The 13,484-nt window shown below is 36.0% G+C and overlaps 1 long non-coding RNA gene across 6 annotated transcripts in view; it reads left to right on the top strand.

The window, feature by feature from the left end:
- LOC144312775 (uncharacterized) overlaps window positions 1–13,484 on the top strand; it is a 145,554-nt gene that overhangs the window by 47,175 nt on the left and 84,895 nt on the right. For all 6 annotated transcript variants that reach the window (XR_013378352.1, XR_013378354.1, XR_013378353.1 and 3 more), the window contains exon 2: window positions 10,827–10,947. This is a non-coding gene — a long non-coding RNA (uncharacterized LOC144312775). The remainder of the gene's footprint in view (window positions 1–10,826; window positions 10,948–13,484) is intronic.

Below are 13,484 nucleotides of genomic sequence, written 5' to 3'. Positions count from 1 at the left end.
TAAAATAAGAGTAAGGTCTGGCAATGCCTATATCTGTTTTCCTGACCATCCTTCAAGACAACGTCCATATCCTCCTCTCCTATTTTCCCCCCTTAAGAATCTATTCTTTTCACGATTTTATTCCTTTATTCGCCTTGTATTGAATGACCATACACAATGTGTCTCTTGTAGAGAAAAGGTGAAAGAAGTTTAAGATATGTTCCTTGTTCACTCTGATGGCTGCTTTTTACCTCCACCATATTGCTTGTTGAAGTTACCATTTTCTTTTGCCTGGATTATTGCTAAAGCCATACTCCTAACTGACATCCCCTTGTCTATTTTTGTTGAAACATCAGTCACACTCTATCATTTATTTCCTGAAAAAACCTCAGTGGCTTTGTATTACAAAGTACAAGCCAAAGTCTTCACCATGGCCTATACAACCTTCTATGACCATATGCCATGTTTGTGTGATACTACATTCTACCACCTGTCCTCTCCCTGTACTCTGATCTGACTCCACTGGGCTGTTGCTGCTCCTCAACCATAAGAGTGACTCCAGCGCTTTAAGGTTTTTGCCCTTGCTGTTCCCTTGGCCTAAAACCTTTTTTCCCTTAGGCACCTCCATGGTGTCTCCTTCATTTAATTTAGGTTTCTTGTCAAATGGACACTTATCATTAAGACTTCCCTGACCAACTCATCTCAAACACACATCTCTGTCTTCTCACTTTGCTTTCTTTCTCAGCATTTAAAACCAGTTTAAAAAAAAAAATAAAACAAAAAAACCCAACAATTCAATTGGTTTATCTGTCACCTAAAACTAGGTGAGTTTGATGATAGAAGGAGATTTACTTGGTTCCCTAGTATATACATAAAGCCTAGAGCTGCACCTGGCACAAGTTGACTATTAATACATCGGCTGAACTAGAAAACTTAAATGCTTCAATGATTAAAAATTCATGCATGCATGAATGAATGGAGTACTCTGACGAGCTTTTCATTTTCTAGTGCATGAAGTCCTTTCTCTCTTCATTCTAGCCTTCAAAGTCATTCTATTAGAAATACTTTCAGATTCAACTAACACAATCAATAGTTTAAATATTAACAATACTCAATTAGGTCATACAACAAGAAGCCTGGAAGAAAGCAGTTTTGATCCAGTAGGTGCTAAGAGGTGTATCAAAGATAGAACTTCTATCTTTATCTTCACTACCCTTACCATGTGGGCTTATAGCCTCATGGCCATAACATAGTACAATCAGGCAGTATATATATATATCCGAGGCATGGAACGTAGAAGTGATAGTGACATCAAACCTATTTTTGAAGAAAACAACATTCCCAGATGTCTTTTCCTAGAAGATTTTTCATTACAACTGTTCCATTTATCCATTTTGTAAGTCAGGGAAGTTTTTCATTTTCTAGCCTCTGGGGTGGAAGTGGGCTAAGGAGAAGTGGGTTGTGAATGAGTTTAAGTATAGCCAACCTCCACTTTTTTCTAATGCCTTCCATGGTGTAACCCTCATCTTGATTTCCTACCACTGTACCATCCCTGTTGCAGCCCAACTCAGCTATTCAGTTTGCCAAACATTTCTGCACCCTACTTATTTTTAAATATACATGTTTAGAACTGTTTTAGATTTATGGAAAAATTGAAAGGATAGTACAGGTAGTTCCCTTATACTCCATAGTTTCCCTATTAATATATTACATCAATATGGTACATTTATTACAACCAATGGACCCATACTGATACATTATCATTAATAAGATTTCTTTACTTTTTACCTAATTAATTTTTCAATCCAGGAACATGTTCAGTTTACTCTATTACACTTAGGTGTCCTATTTCCTTAGTCTTCTTTTGGTTGTGACAGTTTCTCAGACTTTCCTTGTTTTTAATAACCTTGACAGTTTTAAGGAGTACTGGTTAGGTTTTGTAGAATATCCCTCTTGATTTTGACTGATGTTTTTCTCAAAGTGCTACTTGCATCATATATCAAATGTACATAGTGACAATATGAGATGTTTTTCCAATCTTTCTACCATAGAGTTCTGTCTTTTTAGCCTTTGCATACTATGTTCTTCAGTAAGAAGTCAATATGTACTTCCCCTCCCTGAGGATAGACTATCTACATTACTATGCTCAAAAAAATTCCTTTAAAAATATTACTGCTTATTAACAATACAGCAGATCACCCAAGAGCTCTGATATAGATGCACAATTAAGTTAATGTTTTCATGCCTGATACTACAATAATCATTCTGTAGCCCATGGATGAAGGAGTCGTTTTGACTTTTAAGTCTTATTATTTAAGAAATACATTTCATAAGGCTATTGCTGCCAAAGATATTGATTCTTCTGATGAATCTGGACAAAGTCAATCTTTCAGGAAAAGATTCACCATTTAACTGTCATTAAGAACATTCTTGATACATGGGAAGAGATAAAAATATCAACATTTAATAAGAGTTTAAGACTCCTTTGGTTGGTTGATTCCAGTCTTCATGGATGACTCTGAGGGTTCAAGACTTCAGTGGAGGAAGTAATTGCACAAGTAGTGGAAAAAGTGAAAGAACTAGAAATGTAGCCCTAAAATATGACTAAATTGCTGCAATCTCATGATAAAATTTTAATGGATGCCTCTTACGGATGAGCAGAGTAACTGGTTTCTTGAGACAGAAACTACTCCTGGCAAAGATGATGTGAAGATTGTTGAAATGACAACAAAGGACTTAGAATATTACATAAACTAGACTTCCAGGAAAGATGGCAGAGTAGGAGGACCCTAGGCTCACCTTTTCCTATGGATACAATCAGATAACAGTCACATCAGTGTAAGTAACCCAGAAAATGATTGAAGACTGTCAGAATAAACTCCACAACCAAATACAGAGAAGAGGCTGCATCAAAGGGGATAGGAAGAGTAGAAATGTGCTCAGGAGCTAAGTGGACTCACAGAACTGCCTGTGGGAGGGAAAGACACTGTAGGCAATGAGAGGAGAGAGAAACAGATCCCCACACTGGGGAGCCTGCACTCAGAAGATGAATTCCCACAATATTTGGCTTTGAAAACCAGAGGGGTTGAAATTCATGAGTTCTTACAACCACCAGGACTTAAAACCTAGAATTAACAAAAAAAAAAATCAATAGGCTTAGTTCTGGAAGAGCCAGTGGGCAAGAAGAAACTGAGTCCCTGCCTTTAAAGAGACAGCATAACAAACAGCCCATGGACATACAGCATAGAAGCAGCAGTTTGAAAGGCTCCTGGAGCATACCAGAGAGAGTTATCCGCTAGTGTCAGACCACTGTCCTAGAGGGACTGACGCTGCTTGGTAACTACTCCAGGAACATAGGAAGTGGCAGGTGCCATTTCCCTCTGCAAACCACCAGCAAAAACACATAGCCACTTATAAGATTTGCTACCTCAATTGCAAGCACTCCCACTCCACCCCCACATTCTGTGCTTCTACCAATTCACCCCTCCAGACAGCCCAATTCAGGCCAGGTGTTATAGAGCCTCTCCTGCAGAAGACCTGTGACCCTCAAAGCTGCTAACATCACCACCTTGCTAAAATTCTCCCCCTGTCCTGCACTATGCTTTGGTGAGTCCATATAGGGTGGTGCCACAGGCCTGGCAGTGTGGAAGTAGCCCCTATATTGGCCAGCATCATTCCAAAATGACTACTGCCCTAGGGAGAAGGAAAGATAATCACTCACACTAGTCAGATGGAGGCCCTAACAGTAGACTAGAGGCAGATAACTGGTCTGACTGCAGGCCCTACTAGCCAAGGAAAGCTTCTTAGAGGATAGCACAGAGAATGTGCCTTACAGTTTGTTGCTACTGCATCTCTGGCAAACTCCTGGTCTGATTTGACTCAAGCCCATGGCATTGCCAGACTGCCCCACTAACACCACAGTGAACAAACATTGCCCACAATAGGCAAAAAAAGACTCTGCATAAACTGACCTAAAGGGAAAAGGCAGCTTAGCCACAATAGCAGGACACATGCATCACAAATATTCTCTTGGTATATCACATATGGGTGATACCTCTGAAGTGCCAGGTTCTGATAAATAGGGAAGACTGCATGGCAGGGCAGGAGACACAGGTGATGTAGCTGACCTTCCTAATACACAGAAACAAACACAGAGTTAGACAAAATTAATAGGTAAGAAGTGTGTCCCAAATGAAAGAACAGGACAAAATCATAGCAAGAGACCTAAGCAAAACAGAGATAAGTAAGGTGCATGCTAGAGGATTTAAAGTAATGATCATAAAGATACTCACTGGACTTGAGAAGAATGGAAGACTTCAGTGAGACAATTAACACAGAGATAAAGAAAAAAGTATAAATGAGAGATGAGGAACACAATAAATGAAATTAAAAATATACTACATAGAATAAATAGTAGACTAGATGAAATAGAAGAAAGAATCAATGACCTAGGGAACAGAGTCACGGAAAGTAATTAAACTAAGCAGGTGAGAGAAAATTATATAAAATGAAAATAGACTTAGAGAACTCAGCAACACCATCAAACATAATAACCTTAACATTATGGGGCTCTCAGAAGAAGACAAAGAAAAGGAGGCAGAAAACTTATTTAAAGAAATAACAGTTCTATCCATGTTGAAGCACTGGGTGTTATACTATATGTTGGCAAATTGAACTTCAATAAAAAAAAATACACACACACACACACACACAAAAAAAAAAAAAAAAAAACAGCTGAAAAATTCCAAAATCTGGGGAAGGAAACAGAAATCCAGATCCAAGAAGCACAGATCCCCCAACAAAATCAACCCAAAGAGGTCCACAACAAGATACATAGTAATTGTGATGGCAAAATGTAGTGTAAAGAAAGAATTTTTAAGGGAGCAAGAAAAAGAAAACAACTACATACAAGGGAAACCTTATAAGACTATCAGCAGATTTTCTGTAGAAGCTTTACAAGCCAGAAGAAAGTGGCATGATATAGTCAAAGTGCTGAAAGGAATAAATCTGAAGTCAAGAATACTCTATCCAGCAAGTCTATCATTCAGAATAGAAAGAGAGATAAGTCTCCCAGACAAATAAATGTTAAGAAAATTCATGACCACTAAACCAACCCTATAAGGAATGTTAAAAGGGACTCTTTTTGTGGGAAGGGAAGACTATAAATAAAAGTAAGGAAAGTAGGAAGCACAAAAACAGTTCTAAATATGTGTATCTGTAAAAATCAGTCAGGGGATTCACAAAACATAAGCATATAAAGTATGACATCATATACCTAAGACATGGAAGGGAGAGGAGCAAAAAATGGGTTCAAACTTAAACAACCATCAACTTAATATAGACTGATACAGGGATCCCTGGGTGGCGCAGCGGTTTGGCGCCTGCCTTTGGCCCAGGGCACGATCCTGAAGACCCAGGATCGAATCCCACATCAGGCTCCCGGTGCATGGAGCCTGCTTCTCCCTCTGCCTGTGTCTCTGCCTCTCTCTCTCTGTGTGACTATCATAAATAAATAAAAATTTATAAAAAAAAATATATAGACTGATACATGCAGAAGATGTTATATACAAACCATATACCACCATATACGGTTACCACTGCAAATAAAAAATCAGTAATAGATATGCAAAGAATAAAGATAAAGGAATCCAAATACATCACTAAAGAAAGCCAACTGATTGTGAGAGAAGAGAGCAAGAAAGGAAAGGAATGGAGAAAAACTACAAAAACAATCACAAAACAAGTAATAAAATGGCCAAAATACACACCTATCAATAATTGTTTAGAATGTAAATGTACTAAATGTTTTAATCAAAAGACACAGGATGATGAAGTGGATAAAAAAAACCAAGACCCATCTATATGTTGCCTACAAAAGACTCATTTCAGACCCAAAGACACATGCAGGTTGAATGTGACGAGATGGAAAAGCATTTATCATGCGAGTAGATGTCAAAAGAAAGCTTGGTAGCATACTTTATATCAGACAACATACTTTATATTATTAGTTTTTAGATTTTATTTAAATTCAAGTTAGCTAACATATAGTATATTATTAGTTTTCAGGGGTAGAATTTAGTGATTCATCAATTGCATGTAACACCCAGTGCTCACTATATCAAGTGCTCTCCTTAATGCCCATCACCCAGTTACCCATTCCCCCACCGCCCCCTCTAGCAAACCCTTAGTTTGTTCCCTATATTATGATCTGCTTCCCTGTTTTTATCTTGATTTTATTTTTCCTTCTCTTCCTCTATATTCATCAATTTTGTTTCTTAAATTCCACATTTGAATGAAATCATATGGTATTTGTCTTTCCATGACTGACTTATTTTGCTTAGCATAATACCTTCTAGTTCCATCCACATCATTGCAAGTGGCAAGATTTCTTTTTTTTGATGGCCGAGTAATATTCCATTGTGTGTGTGTATCACATCTTCTTTATCCATTCATCAGTTGAGGGACATCTGGGCTCTTTCCATATTTTGGCTGTTATAGACATTGCTGCTATAAATATTGGGATGCAGGTACCCCTTGTAATCACTATTTTTATATCCTTTGGATAAATACTTGTAGTACCACTTTGGAAAGTAGTACAGAGATTCCTCAAAAAGTTAAAAATAGAGCTACCCTACAACTCAGCAACTGGACAACATAGACTTTAAGACAAAGACTGCAACAAGAGCAAAGAAGGGTACTATATAATAATAAAGGTGACAATCCAATAAGAGATACAAAAATTATAAATAGTTATGGGAGCACCCAAATACTTAACAAAAATAAAGGAAGTAATCAATAGTAATATACTAATATTTTGGGACTTTGACACCCCACTTACATAAATGGACATATCATCTAAACAGAACATCAACAAGTAAACAGTGTCTTTGAATGACACTTTGGACCAGATAGAATTAACATATATTCAGAACGTTCCACTCTAAAACAGAAGAATACACATTCTTTTCACGTGCACACAGAACATTCTCCAGAGTAGATCACATTTTAGGCCACAAAACAAGTCTCAACAAATTAAAAATGATTGAAGTCATACCACAGATCTTTTCTGACCACAACACTATAAAACTAGAAATTAATCACATGAAAAAATCTGGAAAGAGCACAAACACATGGAAGTTAAATAACATGCTATGAAACAATAAATGGGTTAACTGAGAAATCAAAGAGGAAATAAAAAAAATACATGGAGACAAATGAAAAGACAAATGAAAATGAAAACAGTGGACTAAAATTTTGGAGCTACAACACAAGCTGTTCTAAGAGGGGAGTTTATAGCAATACAGGCCTATGTCAAGAAATAAGAAAAAAATCTCAATAAATAACCTAACCTTACACAAAAAGGAACAAGAAAGGAACTAGAAATGAAGACAAACAAAACCCAAAAGCAAGAGAAGGAAGGAAATAATATTAGAACATAAATAAATGAAATAGAAACTAAAAAATAAAATAGAACAGATTGATAAATCTTTAGACAGACCCATCCAAAAAAGAAAAAGAGGGCTCAAATAAAATCAGAAATGAACAGGATTTGGTAAACCAGGTTGGTGCAGTCACTTGAGCATCGGACTCGATTTTGGCTGGGGTCGTGATCTCAGGGTCATGAGATTGAGCCCTGCATCAGGCTCTAGGCTCAGGCAAAGTCTGCTGAAGATTCTCTCCTCCTCTCCCTCTGCCCCTCCCACTGTGCTATCTTTCTCTAAAATAAATAAACTTTCTCAAAAGAGGAGAAATAACAACTGACACCACAGAAATATAGGCAATCACAAGATAAATTTATGAAAAATTATATGCCAACAAATTGAACATAATGGATAAATTTCTAGAAAAATTAATAAATTTCTAGAAATAAATATGTATCAGGAAGAAATAGAAAATTTGAATAGACTTAGTATCAGCAACAAAATTGAATCAATAATCAGAAAACTCCCAACAAACAAAAGTCTAGGACTAGATGGCTTCACAAACGAATTCTACCAAAAATTTAAAGAAGAGTTAATACCTATCCTTCTCAAACTTTTCCAAAAACTGGAAGAGGAAGGAAAACTCCCAAATTTATTCTGTGAGGCCTGTATTGCTTTGATGCTAGTATCTCTGATGAACATAGATGGAAAAATCCTCAACAAAATATTAGCAAGCCAAATCCAACAATACATTAAAAAATTATTCACTATGATCAAGTGCAATTTATTCCTAGGATGCAATGGTAGTTGAGTATTCACAAATCAATGTGATACATCATATAAAGAAAAGATAAGAACCGTATGATTTCAATAGATGCAGGAAAAGCAGTTGACAAAGTGCAGCATTCATTCATGAAAGACCCTTGACAAAGTATATTTAGAGGGCACATACCACAACATAATAAAGGCCATATATGACAAACCCACAACTGACATCATACTCAGTGGTGAAAAACAAGAGTTTTCTCCCTATGATTATGAACAAGACAAGGATGTCCATAGTTCTCAAAATCCTGGTCATAGCAATCAGATAATAAAAAGGAACACAATGCATCCAAATTAGGAAGAAGTAAAACTTTCACAGTTTACAGATGACATGATACTATTTATAGAAAACCTTAAAGACTCCACCAAAAAACTACTAGAAATGACAAATTCAGTGAGGTTGCAGAATATAAAATCAACATAGAGAAATCAGTTGCATTTCTATATACTAATTATGAAACAACAGAAAGAGAAATTAAGAAAACAATCCCATCTATAACTTCACCAAAATTAATAAAATACTTAGTAATACATTTAGCCAAGGAGGTGAAAGACCTGTACTCTGAAAACTATAAAACATTTAAAGAAACTGAAGATGATACAAACAAATGGACAGATACTCCATGTTCATTGCTTGGAACAAATATTGTTACAGTATCTATATTACTCAAATCAATTTACAGATTTAATCTGTATCAAATCTGTATCAAAATACCAAGGGCATTTCTAGCAGAACTGGAACAAAGAATCCTAACATTTTTATGGAACCACAAAAGACTCAAATGGCTAAAGCAACATTGAAAAAGAAAAAGCTGGAGGTATCACAATTCCAGGTTTCAAGTTACATTACAAAGATATAATAATCAAAACAGTATGGTACTGGCACAAAAATAGACACATAGATGAATAGGAAGCTCAGAAACAAACCCATAATTATACGGTCAATGTTTGACAAAAGAGGCAAGCATATACAAAGGAAAAAGTCTCCGCAACAAATGTTGAGGAAACTAGACAGCTGCAAGCAAAATAATGAAATTGGACTACTTTCTTACATCATAATAAAAAACTCAAAATAGATCAAAGATAAGACCTGAAACCATAAAAATCTTAGAAGAGGGCACAGGCACTAATTTCCTTGACATCAGGCACAGCAACTTTTTTCTAGATAGGTCTCCCAAGACAAGGGAAATAAAAGCAAAAATACACTACTGGAACTACATCAAAATAAACAGCTTCTGCACAGTGAAGGAATCAAAACTAAAAGGCAACCTATGAAATGAGGGAAGATAATTACAAATGACATATCCAAAAAAGGGTAAATAAATAAGTATACAAAATTGTTATAGGGCAGCCAGGGTGGCTCAGCAGTTTAGCACTGCCTCAGCCCAGGGCCTGATCCTAGAGACCCGGGATCGAGTCCCACTTCAGGGTCCCTGCATGGATCCTGCTTCTCCCTCTGCCTGTGTCTCTGCCTCTCTCTCTCTCTCTCTCTCTGTCTCTAATGAATAAATAAATAAAATCTAACAAAGCAAAACAAAACCACAAAATTGTTATAGTATTCTACACCCCAAAAACAAATAATCCAATTAAAAAATGGACAAAAGACATCCAGATGGCCAACACATACATAAAAAGATGCTCAACACCACACATCATCAGGGAAATGCAAACCAAAACCATAAGATACCACCTCATACCTGTCAGAAACACTAACATAAAAAACACAAGAAACAACAGGTGTTGGTGAGGATGTGGCAAAAGGGGAATCCTCTTGCATTGTTGATGGGAATGTAAACTGGTACAGCCACCTGGAAAACAGTACAGAGGTTCCTCAAAAATTAAAAATAGAACTACTTTATGATCCAGTAATTGCACCACTGGGTATTTACCCAAAAAATACAAAAATACTAACTCAAAAGGATATATGCACCCTTGTGTTTACTGCAGTATTTACTTGTAATAGCCAAACTATGGGAGCATCCAGGTGCCCCCTGATAGATGAATGGATAAAAAGTATCTGGTATGTGTGTATGTGTGTATGGGTTTATATTTATATAAAATATATACACAATGGGATATTAGCTATAAAATGAGTGAAATATTGCCATATGGAACAGACATGGATTGATCTAAAGAGTATAATGCTAAGTCAGAGAAAGACAAATACCATATTATGTCATTCATATGTGGATTTAAGAAACAAAACAATATAAACAAAAGAAAAAAATAGACTCTTAGAGAACAAACTGATGGTTACCAGAGGGGAGGTGGGTGAGGGGATGTGTGAAATAGATGAAGGGAATTACGAGTACATTCATCATGATGTGTACTGAGTAATGTACAGAATTACTGAATCACTGTATTGTACACCTGAAACTAATATACGCTATAGGTTAACTAACTGAAATTAAAATAAAAAATTAAGAATATTATATCACAGTTGATAAAGCAGTGGCAGGGTTCAAGAGGGTTGACTCCAATTTTGAAAGAATTCTTCCTATGGGTAAAATTCTGTTAAACAGCATCACACACTACAGAGAAGTTGGTCCTGAAAAGAAGAGATGACTGATGCAGAAAACTTGATTATTTTCTCATTTTAAGAAATTGCTACAAACACCCCAGCCTTCTGCAACCACCATTCTGTTCAGTTAAGAGCTATCAACATCAAGGCAAGACCCTCCACCAGCAGAAAGATTAGGACTCAATGAAAGCTCTGATGATGGTCAGTATTTTTTAGCAATATAGTATTTTCAATATTTTTAACTAATGCATGTCCATTGTTTCTTTATACAAAATGCTTCTGCACATTTAAAGGCTACAATATAGTATAAATAAAACTTTTATATGCACTGGCAAATCATAAAATTCATGTGACTCACTTTATTGCCTTAGTTGCTGCTGTTGTCTATAACCAGAGCTGTACGATCACTAAGGCATAGCTGTATTTCCTTTTATTTGGGGTTATAATCTACTGCTCTATTTTGTTGGTCAAATTCTTTTTGCTTTGTCAATTGAAAGCTCTTTGAGTTGGCTTCTGTGTCCCTTTGACATATCCTAAAGCAATGTGGTTTTCCAGTTTTTGAACACTTTTTGGCACTAGAAAGTGCTCCAGGTTCATCTTGTGTATTTTTTGCCTCAGTCCTACAATCAACCATTTCTCCAAAGAACCCTATTAATTCTAGTGGAGGGTGAGATCTTGAAACAGAGATCTGGGTACTAGATATGCTCTGGGTACTTCGATGTTGTTGCTTCTAGACGTTCTCAGGTGAAGAGCAAGGAAATATATGTGTGTGTACTACGTGTGAGTATACATAGCTCTACAGATAATTCTCTATGTAATGATATGTTTTGTGTTAAGCTAAATGTTAGTTCAAACTGATGTCTCCAGCTTTAATCCCTCACCACAAGGACAATTCTAGCCTCCCCACCCCGTGTTTATTTATAAAGTCTCACTACTTCAGTGATAGACCTGCTCCACCATCTGCCTTCCATTCACTTGATCCTTCAATTCCAGTTTACATGTACAACAATATGAGAATTGTTTACCCATAACCCAGGTGAGGCACAACTTGATCAATTAGAATAGTCATTACGTATGGTACCTTTTAGTTTTAGACTCAACTTATTTCCTAATTTAGTTAGGTTAGTGCCTTTTTGCACCACTCTTTAGTGAGGTGGTTTCATGCATTTATAGAAGAGTTAGATTCTCTTGTCAAAGTCTGCTTTTCTTCCTGGGATCTCTAAATGTCCTAGATGATTTACATATGTTAGAGTTCACTCTTTTATGCTGTAAAGTTCAATGGGTTTTGACAGATGCATAATGTCATGTATCCGCAATTACAGTATCACACAGAACATTTTCATTGCTCTAAAAATTTATCCACTTCACCTATTCAACTCTCTCCTCTCTACCTGTAACTTCAGCAACCACTGATCTATCTCCATAGTTCTGTCTTTGCAGAATGTCATGTAATTGGAATCACACAGTAAGTGTCCTTTTCAAATGGTTTCTTTTACTTAGCAATATGCATTTAAGGTCCCCCTTATCTTTTTGTGGTTTAATAGCTCATCTCTTTTTATCACTAAATACTATTCCATTGTATGAATGTACCATGGTTTATCCATTCACCTATTGAAGGATATTTTGGTTTCTTTCATTTATTGGTAATTATGAATAAAGCTGCTTTATATACTCAATACCTTGGATTGTGACTATATTCAGCTGTGGGGAAAGATTGGCCAACTATTTCTCCAAATGGCTGTACCATTTTGCATTCCCACCAGCAATGAATGAAAGTTTCCATTCTTCTAGGTCTTTATCAGCATTCATATTGACATTTAAAAATTTTAGTCATTCTATAGATGTGTAGTGGTATTTCATTATTGATTTAATCTCTTCACATTTTTATTTCATTCCTCACATTAGAAAAACTTATTCACTTACCAAGTCATATGTCCAAGCCCTTGAAAGCCAATTTCAATGCCATTTACTCCAAAGTACTTCTCAAAACATTCACCTTCTCTACCAAATAAGCCTTTCTTTCTTAAATTTCTAACATCCTTTCTCACTAAAATAGTTTTCTAATATTTGAAAGAGCCCATGAGATCTTCTAAAATAACACATAACCTTCCACATAAGAGTCAATATTTTAAAATTAAAATATTTTGCAATGCTTTAGATGCTTAACAATATATTTTGTATAAATGTCAGTGAATAGAAAGTAATGAAGTCACATTGAGGTGGAGGTATGGGGAAGGCAAGTTGGTTCATTTACCAGTGATGTGATTCATTCCCATATACCAGTCTTAACCCACAGGGAATTCAATCATCTCAAATTCCATCATGTCATGGGCCACTGCAGTAACTTTTGAGTTGTTGAAATCATGAATATTAACTCTGTGAATGCAAAGCGTCTACAGAACATTTTTCAGGCACATTCTTTTTTTTTTTTTTTTTTTGAATCAGTAAATTTTCCTCATGCTCTTTTCCTTCTAGATTATAAGGACTTAAGGATAAACTATGTCTCTAATTAGTTTTAAATGCAGTAATTATCAAATTAATAAATATAAATAGTTCTACAGAGTTTAAAAAGGAAAAGATCAATGTGTAGTTTAAGGGGTTCTTTCAGATTTCAAAGAAGCCTGGAAGAGAAAAACAAAACTTAAAATACTACAAATGTAGGCACCTTGTAAAGAAAATAGCCATTGCATTAATACCGAAGCCCTTAGGAAGGACATGTGTTCCCCTCATCCTATAAA

Source organism: Canis aureus, chromosome 4 (genome assembly GCF_053574225.1).
Source record: "Canis aureus isolate CA01 chromosome 4, VMU_Caureus_v.1.0, whole genome shotgun sequence".
NCBI lineage: Eukaryota > Metazoa > Chordata > Mammalia > Carnivora > Canidae > Canis > Canis aureus.
The sequence above is the reverse complement of the archived record's forward strand: the minus strand, read 5'-3'. Positions and strand labels throughout refer to the sequence as shown.